Here is a 13,895-nt window from a genome sequence, read left to right on the forward strand (position 1 = left end):
CCCACCATTTGAGTGATGGCACCCATACCCATGGTGGGACACCCTTAATCCCAGCATCATATACTTAATCCCAGTATTACACATTTAATCCCAGCATCTCACAACCTAGATTCAGCCACCTCCGAAAAACTCACCTATGACTGTATAAGGCTTTGGGGGAATATCTAGTTACAAGCCATAACATTCTACAGCTCAGGAGGTTTCAGCTGGGAAAAAGGACTGCATTCCTGAGCCTGGTCTTTACCTGCCATATATCTATCAGCATTCTGGTCTTTTGAACTCTGACCAGAATCTCCCATCAAGTACAGCTTAAAGCATTCCAGGGCTGCTTCTTCAGCTGGCATCTCTAAGCCTTTCCAAACTTTCTCCACAAGCCAGTTCCAAAAGCTTCTGAACCACATGGTCAGATAGTTTCATAGTAACGACCCCACTCCTGGTACCAAACTCTGTCTTAGTTACTTTTCTCATTGCTGAGACAAAATACCCAACACTCAAAGTTAAAGGATAAAAGGGTCATTTTGGCTTACAGTTTGTAGAGATTTAAGTCCATAGCTGGCTGCAGGGCAAGGTGGCATGGCAGAGGGTCTTCACAGAGGAGAAACTGTTCTTGGCAAGCAGAAGGCAGCAAAGCAACAAAGCAGAGAATCATCATCAGCAAGCAAGCAAGTAAGCAAGCCTGCCTTTATATTTTACAGGCTACCTTCCCTTTTGGCAGTGCCATTTACACCCAGGATAGGGAACCCTTAATCCCAGCACCACAGACTGAATCCCAGCATCACATACTTAAACCTAGTATCACACACCCTAGACCTAGTCCCCTCTGAAAACCCCCACATCACATGAGGTCTTGGATGGACATGTAGATGCAAGCCATAACAGGGCCTCTCTGTGGGAGCCTGCTGGCTATTGTGGGTGGGGCACTGAATGTTCCATAAATGGCCCTCTCATTGTATGTGGGAGGAATGGCTGATTTTTTTCCCTTCTGTCAGGTAAGCCTTCTCCTTCCCCAAAGTTCCATTGCTTGCTGGCACTGGAGCACTACTATTTATAAGACCTAGGTGAATCCCTGTTTCACAGGCACTGAGGTCCTATTGTTTATACGACATGGGTGCAGGGTAATTCATTCTGCCCCATTCTACTTTCAGCTTTTCTGAATGTTCTGGTTGGATTTGTCTCATTTTGCCTTGCCTGGTGGGGGGTGATAGAGTGCTTGTGAGTGTATTTAATCAGCCTGGCTGTCACTTAAGGGCTGGATCCCTTCCTCAATCTGATCCTCTCCCAAGATGGCAATCACACTGGGTCTGAGCTGGAGGATAGTGTACTCTGATCCAAGAGTGATCTGATTTCTTCTTTTCCTGTATCTTCTTGTATGAGACTTTGTCTTTCTCCCCAGCCTCAGGGTATCTGCTTTTCTCTAATACCAACTTGGAGACACTCACCCTGCTATTGCCTCCTAGTTGGCCATCTTCTCTTTTCCTGTGTAGCCATTTTGTCAGATTGTTTAATTGGCCTAATTTTTATCATCAGTAGACAATATTCCTTCAAGTGGATACTGATACCTGTTTGAATTGTGTTTGGATTTTTCATGCTTCCTTAGATTTGGCTGTTGTGAAGTGCCATTCTGTTCATATCATGTAACTTGCTTTGGTGTGACAATGTGCTTGGAAAGGCCATCTTAGGAGAATTTTATGTCACACTAATATTCAGGATATGGTGAAGAAAGATTGGAATTTTAATTATAAAGTCAAAACTCTTTAAGTGTCTGGGCCAGGGATTTAGCTCAGTGGTTCCGGCACCTGCCACACAAGGGCAAGATCCCAAGTTTGATCCAGGTGCCAAAAAACCCCCCAAAACCAAAAACAACTCTCTTAAGTGTCCAATGGGAAATTATTCGAAAATTATTTTCTGTTTTGTCCCCTTGCAGGGCAAAAAAGCAGTACTGATTTGGTTTTCTGCCTGGGCACACAAGTTGTTTTGAGAATCTCTCAAACTGATTTCAACTTCTTTTCTCTTGGTGAGAATTTAATATCATTTGACCCCAGATTCTTCCAGTGTATTCTTACCTACCCTTCCTGTTCCACACCTTCGCAGCTTCTCAGTTAAAAAAAAGATGCTTGCAAAATTTCTGCAAAATGAAAACTATAAAAAGCAACTTCTGCACTCAACAGTCTGAGAGTTATTTCTATTCTCTTCAATCCTCAATTTCCTGTGTGACAATATGACCTTTTAATTTAGTAATTTTAAATTGCAGTTTTGTTTACAGTTTAGAAATATGGGAATTCTAATGGTTTGGGGAATTAATTTATCTATTTGTGCCCAATCTGGTCTTGCTAATGTATAATGATTGGTGTAAAAAAGAAAAGAGCATGGGTAAATAGGCAATATGACCTATAATTTGTAATTACACATGTGTGTTAGCTTGTACTGAATTTGTATTTAGAAATATTGCCCAGGGTTTAATCTTTGAATTGAGTTTTTGTACAAAAGCAGTATTTTATTATTAATTTTAGAGTTTTTCTTTTTATATGGCTTAATTGTGTCACAATTCAGAATATCCATCTGTTCTCTATAAGTTCTGGGGATACAGGAAAGCTTGCATGCTATTTTCTTCCATTGAGGTTAAAGAACATGGCCAAAGAAGGAACACATCTGCATATTTATTAGCCAAATAAAAATACATAGTACAACCACTAAAATTTTCAGGAGTTTGGAGGTATTACAATTACTAAATTAGATTTGTTCTTCTTTCAGGTTATTATTTTCAATTTTTTTCCTCTGATAGTGCAGGTGAAGCAGTCATGAAGATTTTTAAAAATAAATCTGACAACACTACCAGATTGTGCTAAATCTGAAATCTTTTTTTAAATTCTTCACTCTTGATGCTGTTATATTTTGTTATATATTTTTGGTCAAAGAGTTCTTAGTCCTTACTGTTCATTCCCACAAATCCAAGTGTGAGATGCTCTGAGAATCCATTTAATTTACATGTATAAAGTCTACAGGAAAAACTAAATCTTTTAGGGAATATCTAATCCAGAGAGGCTAATTATATCCATTATACTCCATCATGGCTGGCTGGTAAAAGCTGCCAAAGAAGACAGGGTTCATTTCTGACAGTATAACATGTCCATGGCCTCTCATTTCCATAACAACATAGACTATGAAGGCATTCGTCAGAAAAAGCCTTACAGAAAGCTCTGAAATGGGCTGTGTCCAGCTTTCTTCTCAGAAAGAGATATCCTAGTGATGGAAAGAAATGATACCCTAAAGATATTTATATTGTTGTCTCAGATTTCATCAGTGTTTGGTAAAACTACAATTTTAGAGACTTTGGGTATTATTGATAATTATGACCCTGACAATTTTAAGAGCTGCTTGTTGAATCTGTCACTTGTAAATCTGGTAGTCTGACCACACCTAAGAATATTAAAAAAATTTTTTTTAAGTTGCTGAAAACCTTAGGAAAGGGTGAGGTAAGAACATACATTTAAAAAAACCAATTAAAGGTCTGTACACAAAGCCTGCTCTCTGCTATTCTAAGAGGGTCACACAGACACTATGCCATGAGCTGTCACACTTCAAGACTCACTCCCAGGAGCACTGCTGGATGTCAGTTCCCTTTCTCAACATAGCTACCAGAGGGAAATCTTTTGTTTGAATCCCTCCAGGCCCCAATGAAAGGCAGCACCCAATAGAATGGACGAGCAGTGAGACACTGGGAGCATCCCAGCATGAAAAGTACCAGGCAGCAGACAGGAATTCTTCAGAATATCCTTGAAATTATGCTGGTCTAAAACTATGAGCTGATTTCACTCAGATTTATATAAATGCTGAGAATAAATCTACATTGTTGGGATTTAAGTTATAAATTAACAGTTTACCATAGTTCTTAAAGAGCAGCTTTATGAACCTATTATTCATTGTAAGCATATAGGATAAAGAAAAATACAAAAATTTAAGGAACACATCATATTTATACTAGACATTATTACTCCAAGGAGAAATAATTAGAAGCAATTATACATGTGAAGAGAAAACTATTTTTTACCTAAGATTGTATTTTATTTGAATACTTGAAAGGATGTTATAAAGAATCTTATGAATTTGACTTTGGGCAATTTGGAAACCCATCAGTTATCCTACTTTGGCCCTATGTTTGATTGACTTTATAGGTACTGATATTTTTAAATTTCTGTTCTTCCCACATATATATATATATATATATATATATATATTTTTTTTTTTGTACCAGGGATCGAACTCGGGTCCTTGCGCTTGCAAGGCAGGCAGCGGAAACACTAAGCTAAATCCCTGGCCCTCTTCCCCTATATTTTGTTACCTGGTTTTTCCTTAAATCTCCTCTGTTTATTTTCTTAAATGTTACTGTGGGTGATGGGCTTTAGAATGTCAGTAGAAAGTGAAGTAGACTGAGTGCCCTCAGTTTACCATTAATTTTCAGTGTAGTCACTTGGTCTCTCAGAACCTCAGTTTCTTAATAATATTTGAACAATAGCATTACCTTACACTGTTGTTTGGAGGATTCCAGATAACACATTAGAAACAAAGTAGGAAGTTGTTAAACTTAATTGTCAACTTGATTGGCTTGGGAGCGACCTAGGGAGATTTTGTGTGTGTGCATGTGTACAGTACTGAGGGTCAAACCCAGGGCGTTTGCACTGAGCTACATCTCTAGCCCTTTAAAAAAATTTTTATTTTGAGACAGGGCCTTCCTAAGTTGCTAACCTGCCCAGGATGAGCTTGAACTTGAGATCCTCCTAGAGTGCTAGGCTTACACACCTGTGCCACTACAATTGGCCACCTAGGAGTTTAGTGAAGCACACTTCTGGGAGTGTGTGGGTGGGTTATGGAGGTGTGACTTTGGTGTGTGTATCTGGTCTTTGTTCCCTTCCTATCTGGCATTGTTCCCTTGTTCTGCTTCCTGGCGGCCGTGAGCAGAGCTGCTTTGGCCTGCCATGCCCTTCCACCATGATGCTCTTGTGTGGGACACAGCTGACCAGGGACTTCTGAAACCTCAAACCCATGAGCAAAAGGAGCCTTCCTCCTTAGGTTGAGTATATTGAGTATGTGGCCCTGTGACAAAGCCCGACTAATACAGAGCTCTTACACAGTAGCTGGTGGTATCAGACTGTCCTTCTTTGACATGTACTATTTATCAATATTGGGAAAACTGCTGGCCTGAAGGTTGGATACAGTAATTCAAAGTCCACTTCAGACTGGCCACTGATTTGGGCTATTCTTAGAGTAACAAATCATCTGTGATTGCCTGGGATGAGTGAGAAGGTAGCTCCTAGGATATAGACTTTTCCCCTTTCCTTCTTTCCTTCCCTTTCTCCTTTCCCCTTTATTCTCTCCCCCTGTCTCTTTCCCCTTGGCCCTAAATCCAGGGCCTTTGTACTAAGCTACATCCTTAGCCCTTTTTTAGTATTTAATTTTGAACAGGGTCTTGCTAAGTTGCCCAGGCTGGGCTCAAACTTAACAATCCTCCTGCCTCAGCCTATTAGAGTGCTGGTATTATAAGCATGTGCCATCATGCCTGTTAGGCTGTGGACCTTCAACTTGGACAGTGTGGAGAAAACTGGGACAAATTTCTCACCCTAGATATTTATCTATAAATTATTGAAGAGGAAATATGAAGTTTTGTAAAGGCAGTATGTGTATGAACCTAAGTCTAGAAGTTTTACAAGACAAAGAGCCACTCAAACTGTTTCAAGAATCGTGTTTCACTGCCTTCTGTGGATTGCAGGAAAAAAGTCTTTGCTCTTGGAGGAAAGGGTCTCGATCTAGTTGCCTAACCTGAATAATGAAACCAACTTGGAATGAAAGGTAGCTGCAAAACAGACCAAGAAACCCAGGAGAGATCATTGCTTCAGTTGGTTTTAACTGAGACTCTGAAGTAAGATTTATCTCTGTGATCTCTAGATTGCAGTGTGATGCTCAAGTTTCCCTACTTACTGAAGGACTGAAGGATAAAAAGTCTTATTTTAAATCTGAGCATTCTTTAGTTTGATCCCCTCAACTTTGATCTAATCATACTTAGAAACTAGAAATTAAAATAAGGAATAGCTTTCTATATCCCAAAGCTCCCTATATATTTGAGGCCAAAATTATGTTACTTCTTTGACTAGACGATTTTTTTAAAGTGCTAAATCTTATCTGAATTACTTTCTGCAGTAATATCTTTCTTTCGCTTTATTGATTCAGAGCATTAGCACATGATTTTCTTTCACAAACTACTTTGCTGCCTTGTTAACAAGTTAAGCGATGCCATATGCAATGAGTGGAAGGAGAGCCAGGTCAAGTTGCTTGCTTTGTCCTGAGAAGCTTGGAGGGTGTTAAGTGTAATATCTGTGTGCATGTGAATAAAAGGAAGAGCCAATTTGGTGAATTAGCTTGGCTCTATTTTAAGCTCAGATAAAATCCTTATCTTAATTAAAAAGAATTAGAATGTATCCCAAAATCCCAAGAGAACACACACACACACACACACACACACACACACACCCCAATATGTATGTATTCAGCTACCTCTAAAGTTTTTAGCTTTTTGAATTGTCTCTGTACCTGTGGTTCTCAACTCAGCTACACTTTAGAATCCCTGAGGATCAGGGTAAGGATTCAGGTGGGGCCATTTGAGAAATACTCATACCCAGGAGTCATGCCAGACCAATGAACTCTGTATTTCTGCAGGTGGATCCAAGTATTTGAATTTTAAAAAGATACCGAGTGATGCCAGTATGCTCTTTCTAACAGCTGTAATGTCTCCAATGGTTCAAAAAATTCAGAGGACAAATATCAGGATATCAAGCAAGGTGTGGCAGCTTGAGTAGCATTGGAAGGCAGAACAGACATTCTTCTTCACTGGAAAAGCATGAAGCATGCTGGAGTTGCAGCGTCTTCCTCTGTGATGACTGTGCCAACCTTGTGTGGGTCCATACAAGTCCAGCATCTGCAGAGGAGAATGCTTATTTTTCTTTTTTCCCCCCAAATGGTTGACTTCTTGCCCAGGCAAAGCCCTCTTGGACCTGTCTTGGAACTTGGGAGGAAGTGCTTTTTATATATGGACATTGGGGATCGAGCCTTCCTTTCTTTAATTGAGTAGATGGTAGTGAGAAACCTAAGGTGAATAATTCCCACAGGAGAAAAGAGAAATCTGAACTTTAGGCATGAGTTCAGTAACAGGGAAAAAGAAAGGAAGGAATATACCAATATAGGAGGAAAAAAAAGCAATTTTTCAGCATGGTACTGGCAAAGAAACAGACTCAAGGATCAGTGGAAGATTAGAAAATGCAGAAACAACTCCAGTCATATTCAGCCACCTCATGTTTGACAAAGGAGCCAACCACCCTCACAGCAGGAAAGATAGCCTATTTAATAAATGGTGTTGGAAAAACTGGATTTCATCGTGCCAAAGAGTAAAACTAGACCCATATCTCTCACCATACACTTAAACTAAGATCGAAGTAGAACAAAGATCTAAGTATTACAACAGAAACACTAAACTTGCTGGAAGATAAGTTAGGTAGAACTCTTGAAGACATTGCCATAGGAAAAGACTTTATGAACAAAACCTCAGTAGCACGGGAACTAGCACAAAGAATCAACAACTGGGATCTCATCTTATTAAAAAGCTTCTGCACTGCAAGAGAAACCACCAACAGAGCTAAGAGACAACCTACAATGTGGGAAAAAAATTTTAGCATCTGTACCTCAGACAAAGGACTACTTTCTAGACTATATAAAGAACTGAAAAAAATCAGACCTCCCAAATTTAAAGACGAAATTCAAAAATGAGCATCTGAAATGCATAGACATTTATCAGACAAAGAACTAAAAACAGCAAATAAACATATGAAAAAATGTTCAATATCACTGCTCATTCAAGAGATGCAGATGAAAACAACACTGAGATTCCACCTCACCCTAGAAAGAATGGCTGCTATCAAGAAATCAATCAGTAACAAATGCTGGCAGGGGTGTGGAGAGAAAGGAACCCTTCTCCATTGTTGGTGGGAGTGCAGACTGGTGCAACCACTGAGGAAATCAGTATGGAGATACCTCAAAGAACTAGGGCTAGAGGTTCCATTTGACCCAGCTATTCCCCTGCTGGGTATCTTCCCAAAAGAATTAAAAGAATCATACCACAGCGATATATGTGCACCCATGTTTATAGCGGCACAGTTTGTAATAGCTAAAGCTTGGAAACAGCCCAAGTGTTCATCAACTGGAAACTGGATAAAGAAGATGTGGGGTTTTTTTTGTTGTTTTTTTTTTTAAAATAAAATGGAGTAGTACTCAGCCATAAAAAACAAGAAACTAGAGACATTTATAGCTAAATGGATGCATATTGAGGCCATACTCTTAAGTGAAATAAATAGGATGCACATGTGTAAATATCGAAGTTTCTCTGGCATGAGAAACTGAAAGTGTAAATAAGGATTAAAATGAATAATTGATAATTTGAAATGGGAAGAAAAGGCCCAAAGGTGTAGGGAAAGTGGGAGGGGAAGGGGAAAGGAAAGAATGGAAAGGAAAAATTGTGAGAAAAGGAAAAAATGGAAACAAATTCTTTGTAAATAGGGAAGGGTGGAGGGGGAGAAGGGAGGACAGGGAGTGGGGAAAAAATAAGAATCAAGATACATCATGTACAGGTACAAGTACCCAATGATAGATGTAAGTGTATTGTATACCTAAAATGTACCAATAAAATAATTTAAGCAAAACAAAGCTTTTTTTACCTTCTTCTTCCCTAAGTAAACCACAGCAATCAACCACCAAACAATTGATTTCAATAATCAGTGGATTGTATATAAAAATATACATATGAATGTATGTATGTACATATGCCCATGTGAAGGGCATATGAATGGATAAAGAAAATGCGGTTTTTTATATACAATGGTGTACTACTCTGCCACAAAGAAGGATAAATTTGAGACATTTTTAGATAAATGGATGCACCTTGGGTATATAATTTTAAGTGAAATAAATTGGACACTCACGTTTAAATATCACATTGTTTCTCTTATGTGAGAAACCCAAAGGGTAAATAAGAACCAAAATCATTGATAGATATTGGGAAGTAGGAAGAAAGCATTCAAATGGGAAGGGGAAAAGGGAGGGAGGAGGGGGAAGGGAAGGAAGGGACTAGGGATAAAAATTTTAAAAGATGGAAGGAAAACAATGGAAACAGTTTTGTAAATGGGGAGGGGAAGAAGGGTTGAAGGGAGGAGAGGGAATGGGAATAAAAAGATTCAAGACATATTATGTACAGGTACAATTCCCCCGTGTTGAATGTGATCATTATGTGTGTCAAAAGTATATCAGTGAAAATTAATTTAGAGAAGAAAATGTAATGTTGAATGAAATAAACCAAACAGGCAAAAAAAAAATCAGTAGCTTGAAGGTAGTTTAAATTATTTTAAGATTGGATTTGAAAGACTGCAATTTCACTTATAACTCATGCTATCCCATGAAATAACGAGGAAACAGAATGACAATATCCTCAAACTATTTGAATAGCCATTCTTGTGAACCCCCAGTGAAGGAAAACAAGGGCAAATAACACAGCACAACACTTTCTGGTCCCATTGACATGTCCCCTTTCTGTTAGGTCCAAGAATGGTGGTGGTTGGACATGGAATAATGAAGGAGGAAGGAAGGGGGGATGGATAGGTACTGGAGGATAGCAATAGAGCATTGTTATACTACAAGCTGAATTCAAAGCAATGAAAATAAGGGTCTGAGTTTTGTTGGATTTACCCTTTCCCCTTTAACTGACACACCCCCATCAGGTGTCCAGTGATGACAGTAAAGAGAAATAGCCTTCCTGCTCTCACAGAGCCAACTCTTACTGCAAAGCTTTTCTATACCAAAGAAATGTAGAAAAATTTAAAGGCAACACAAAACACTAAAATAATTTCATTTCTATATTGTATGTTTTTCTGATTATGAAAGTGAGAAGGTCAGATTTGAAGAACACCATAGACAGGAGAATTACAATCATCCTGCATCCCCAGCTCTTCCTGTGAGCCCTTGCATCATCCTTCATCCTGTCTTTCATTTCTGGGCACTGGATCTTTTTTCTCAGATCACAGATGTTCTCTGCCGGGGACCACAATATCGATTATCCCCAAAGCATGCTGTAAGCAGTGCAGGCTGTAAAGAGTTAAATCCCTCATTTGGCTTATTTTAAGAAGTGAGTCTGACTGAACCTATGTGACTCACGGAAGCATCTCATGGGCACCGAGGTACTGCTCAGGTCAGCATGGCCTCCCTGATAATGGCCACAGCTGAGACCAGAGTAATGGCCTATGAAGCTATGGGACTAATATGAGATGACATGCATAGCTGAGGTCAGAGTAGTTCTCATCCAAATTCCATTCCCACAATTAAAACCTTCTTAACTAGAAGGACAGTGTTCTAATTACAACCATATATTTTGTCTATTCTGTTCCTAATTTGAGAATGCTTTGTCTTGCCCTTTACAAGCCTTGCCTCCATTAGTTTCCATAGAAACCACATGATTGCATGTCCTCACATGTAGTCCTGCCTCTGTACATACCTTGTCTTACTCCAGTTGATTACTAATAAAAATCAGTGGCTTGGACCAGCCAGTGCCTTTGCTGGTTGCCTTGGCATTGGTCATCCTGGCTCCCCAGTTTCTCTGTCTCTTTTAGTTCTGTCTTTTAGTTTTTTCTTTAGCCTTGCATGGTACACTAAGCAGGAGACTGGAGCCTGCTGCAGAGGCTCCAGTAACTAGGCCCTGGTAGTTAAATTAAACTAGGCTCTGGCAGTTGTCATCTCTCCCCTGTGTCACTTTCATGGCTAGAGTGGGGATAACTGCACCTACCCCTCAGGGTTGATGTGCAACAAATGAGGTACTAAGGGTAAAACATTTAGAACAGTACTCAGCATGTATTAAACATACCATACAAGTATTATTTATTATTTTAACATCAATAGAACAGCCCTTTCCTAAATCCTGTCCTCTTCTAACCATTGTTCTTGCTTTTCCCACCCTTCAGCTCCAGGGTCTCAGCTGACACTATTCTCTCCTCTCCTCATTTATGTTAGGTTGGTGTTACAGGCTTGTACAATTTGCTAACTTTACCACTACTCTCTTAGTCCACATCTTCCTGGGGTCTACAGGGCCTTACAGGGCTGGTAAACCAATGACAGGTGTTTTCACCTCATCTGGAAGTAAAAATTCAATTTCTGGAAGCAGATTCTAAAGTCACATCAAATTTTATCCTTGAACATCAAGGCCAGTGTGATTTGGTAGTGTGTCTACCCAGACCTGGTTAATTTCCAGTGTGCAATTTCTTTACAGAGTTTACCTTGATGTGCTTATATTGCAATTGTGGTTGTGTGTCTGTCCTCCCACTGGATAGGTGCCAATGACAAGTTGAGTGTCCCTTTGAATATCCACAACCAGTTTCATGGAAGTTTGTCAAACTGAGATGAAATCCTGGGGACAATGCTTAAGGTCTTTACTATTTACTCTCCTATGTTTTAACTATGAGGGCAGGTGTCCTCATTCCTCCACTCTATTTTAAGGTTCTTTAAAGCTGGGAATTTGCCTTCTTCAGTTTTGCTTACTATGCAGTGTTCAAAACTGCCCTGTAGGTAATTGGTGCTCCCAAATATTTTTGAAATAATAATTACATTTGTAGAGCATATTATGCCTTATAAACCTCTCCTATGAGGATTAACTCAGTCTTACAGTGAGCCTCCATGGGAAGCCTCTTTTTGGCAGAAAAGGAAACAGAGTGAGTAGTGTTACACGACGACCAAGGTAAGGACACACGCTGGTGGAAGAATGACTCAAGTTCAAGTTCTTTGACTGTAGATTACCCTTCTTTCTCTACTCTCCTCTTCTGCCTCTGAAACCATGTGGAACATTATTTCATGTAAATAGTTTTCCTGAGAGTGATCAGAATGGAAAACATTTGGCTGGAGGTACCAGGGGCACCTTGTGGAAGAGGCAGGGCTTGCTTAAGAAGGGCTTGGGAGCACTGGGCAGGCAGTGTGATGGAAGAGAGATGAATGATTTTTTTGGGAAGATATGGCACACAGAAAAATCTTGCATTAACATTAGCTTCACTATTTTTCATTTGAGAAAACAGCTGCACTTGGGTTTGGAAGAGACTGTTTATTTTTTAGAGAAAACACATGAATTGCTAAGGTACAAATTACAGTTGATTCGCAGCCAGTCCATTACTCTGGACACAGAGTAATAGATATGAACATGGCAGGCCCTGTGGGTGACACAGCAAAATGCAGAGGCTTTTTTCAAATGTTTCAATTTCTTCTAAAAAAAAAAGTCTTTTTATGGTTCTTTATAATACAACAAAAGTCAACTAAATCTTCTTTTCTTTTTAAATAACTACTCACAAGTACATACCAAGGGTCTATCATTTAGCCTCTGGACATAACAGGAAAGTTATTTATTTCTCACCTTCTATGTTTAGAGTGTGAATTTATGGATACTTATATTATGGGTGAAATCTGTAGCTAAATGCCATTTCCCAATATTGTGCCAAGAGACAGATTTCTCTTGGTTACTTCTGTGATGCTTATTGTAATAACATTTTTATATATTCAACAGTGTCCTGTCAGATAACAAAGCTTGAAAGAACATCTACCGTGATGAGAGCCCTGTGAGGCTGCAATTTTTCTACATCTGCTTCTGAAGCCAGCCCTATGTATGCTTGGTGAGGCCAATAATTCTAGGTCATTTATTCTTTTACTGCTTCTTTACTATTTTGTTCTACCTGACTGAGGAGGTTTTAGGAAATACATTGTGGGCATGCTGATTTCCACGTGAGCTGTTCCAGCTCCTCTCCACGTTTCCCCTGTCTCCCATTTGAGCTCCACTAGAGAGCTCATTTCACCGTTCAGAGCAACTTCAATTTCAGCTCTTTCCCCTACATATAATGCATCTCCTAACCTTGGCTCTGTGCCTTCATTCTCGCAGCCTGCAGCCAACCCTGAGTATATACTCAAGATTCTCTTGGATCTTTATTTTGTTAAGTAATGTATAACTTTATCCATTAGCTTTCCCCTAAGGAAATGAACACATTGCTGTCTGCCCATGACATCGACCCCTTCCTTGGATCTGGCTTCAGGTAAGCTTAGTAGCCCATTACTAACATTAATAGGGAAAATTAAATTATAATTTAAGCAGTAGGAAATAATTTGTTATATCCTTTTCCTTTGTAGCTGGCATTATGCTTAAATATTATGGCATTAGTTGATGTTTTGGCTCTCTAAGAATATAAAAAATATGACTGCAGTTGGTAATAAATGAAGTATAGGTCAGATTATAAATAATCAAGGCTCCCAACTTGTGAGAGTTTAGAATTCAAGACAAATTTTTGTATGGCTAGAAACCCAGGGAAATACAGGAAAAAAATATCACAAGACACAAAAACTTAACAAACACCTCTATAGAAGGAGTCAGTAATAAAGAGTTTATCTAAGGGCTGGGACACTGAATCAGTAGTGATCACTATTTTGCACGGGAGACCTTCACCACCCCTTTATCAAAGCATGAACCCTTGGACATGGTTGCTGGGTAGTAGTGGCCCGTATAGGGCAAATATTACCAACTCCTGAAGTTCTTCAGCTTGGGAGTTAATGACGGAAAGAAAGTAATGGCAAATGCTTAGATGCAGAGTGAGATAGAGCATATACTTCAGCACTTGTGTCTCTGTGTGTGTGTGTGAATGAATGTGTGGGTGCATGTATGTGCACGTGCATATTTAGAAAATAATAAATTATAGGAAGCTATCAATTTCTTGTCAGAGAAACCCAAGTTTGGTTGTGACCTGCCATGTGTTTCCCTTACCAAATTATTTAACATCTTTGAACCT

The sequence above is a fragment of the Heterocephalus glaber genome, unplaced genomic scaffold (assembly GCF_053883595.1).
Source record: "Heterocephalus glaber isolate CG9 unplaced genomic scaffold, H.glaber_assembly_v1.0 deba00000594, whole genome shotgun sequence".
NCBI lineage: Eukaryota > Metazoa > Chordata > Mammalia > Rodentia > Bathyergidae > Heterocephalus > Heterocephalus glaber.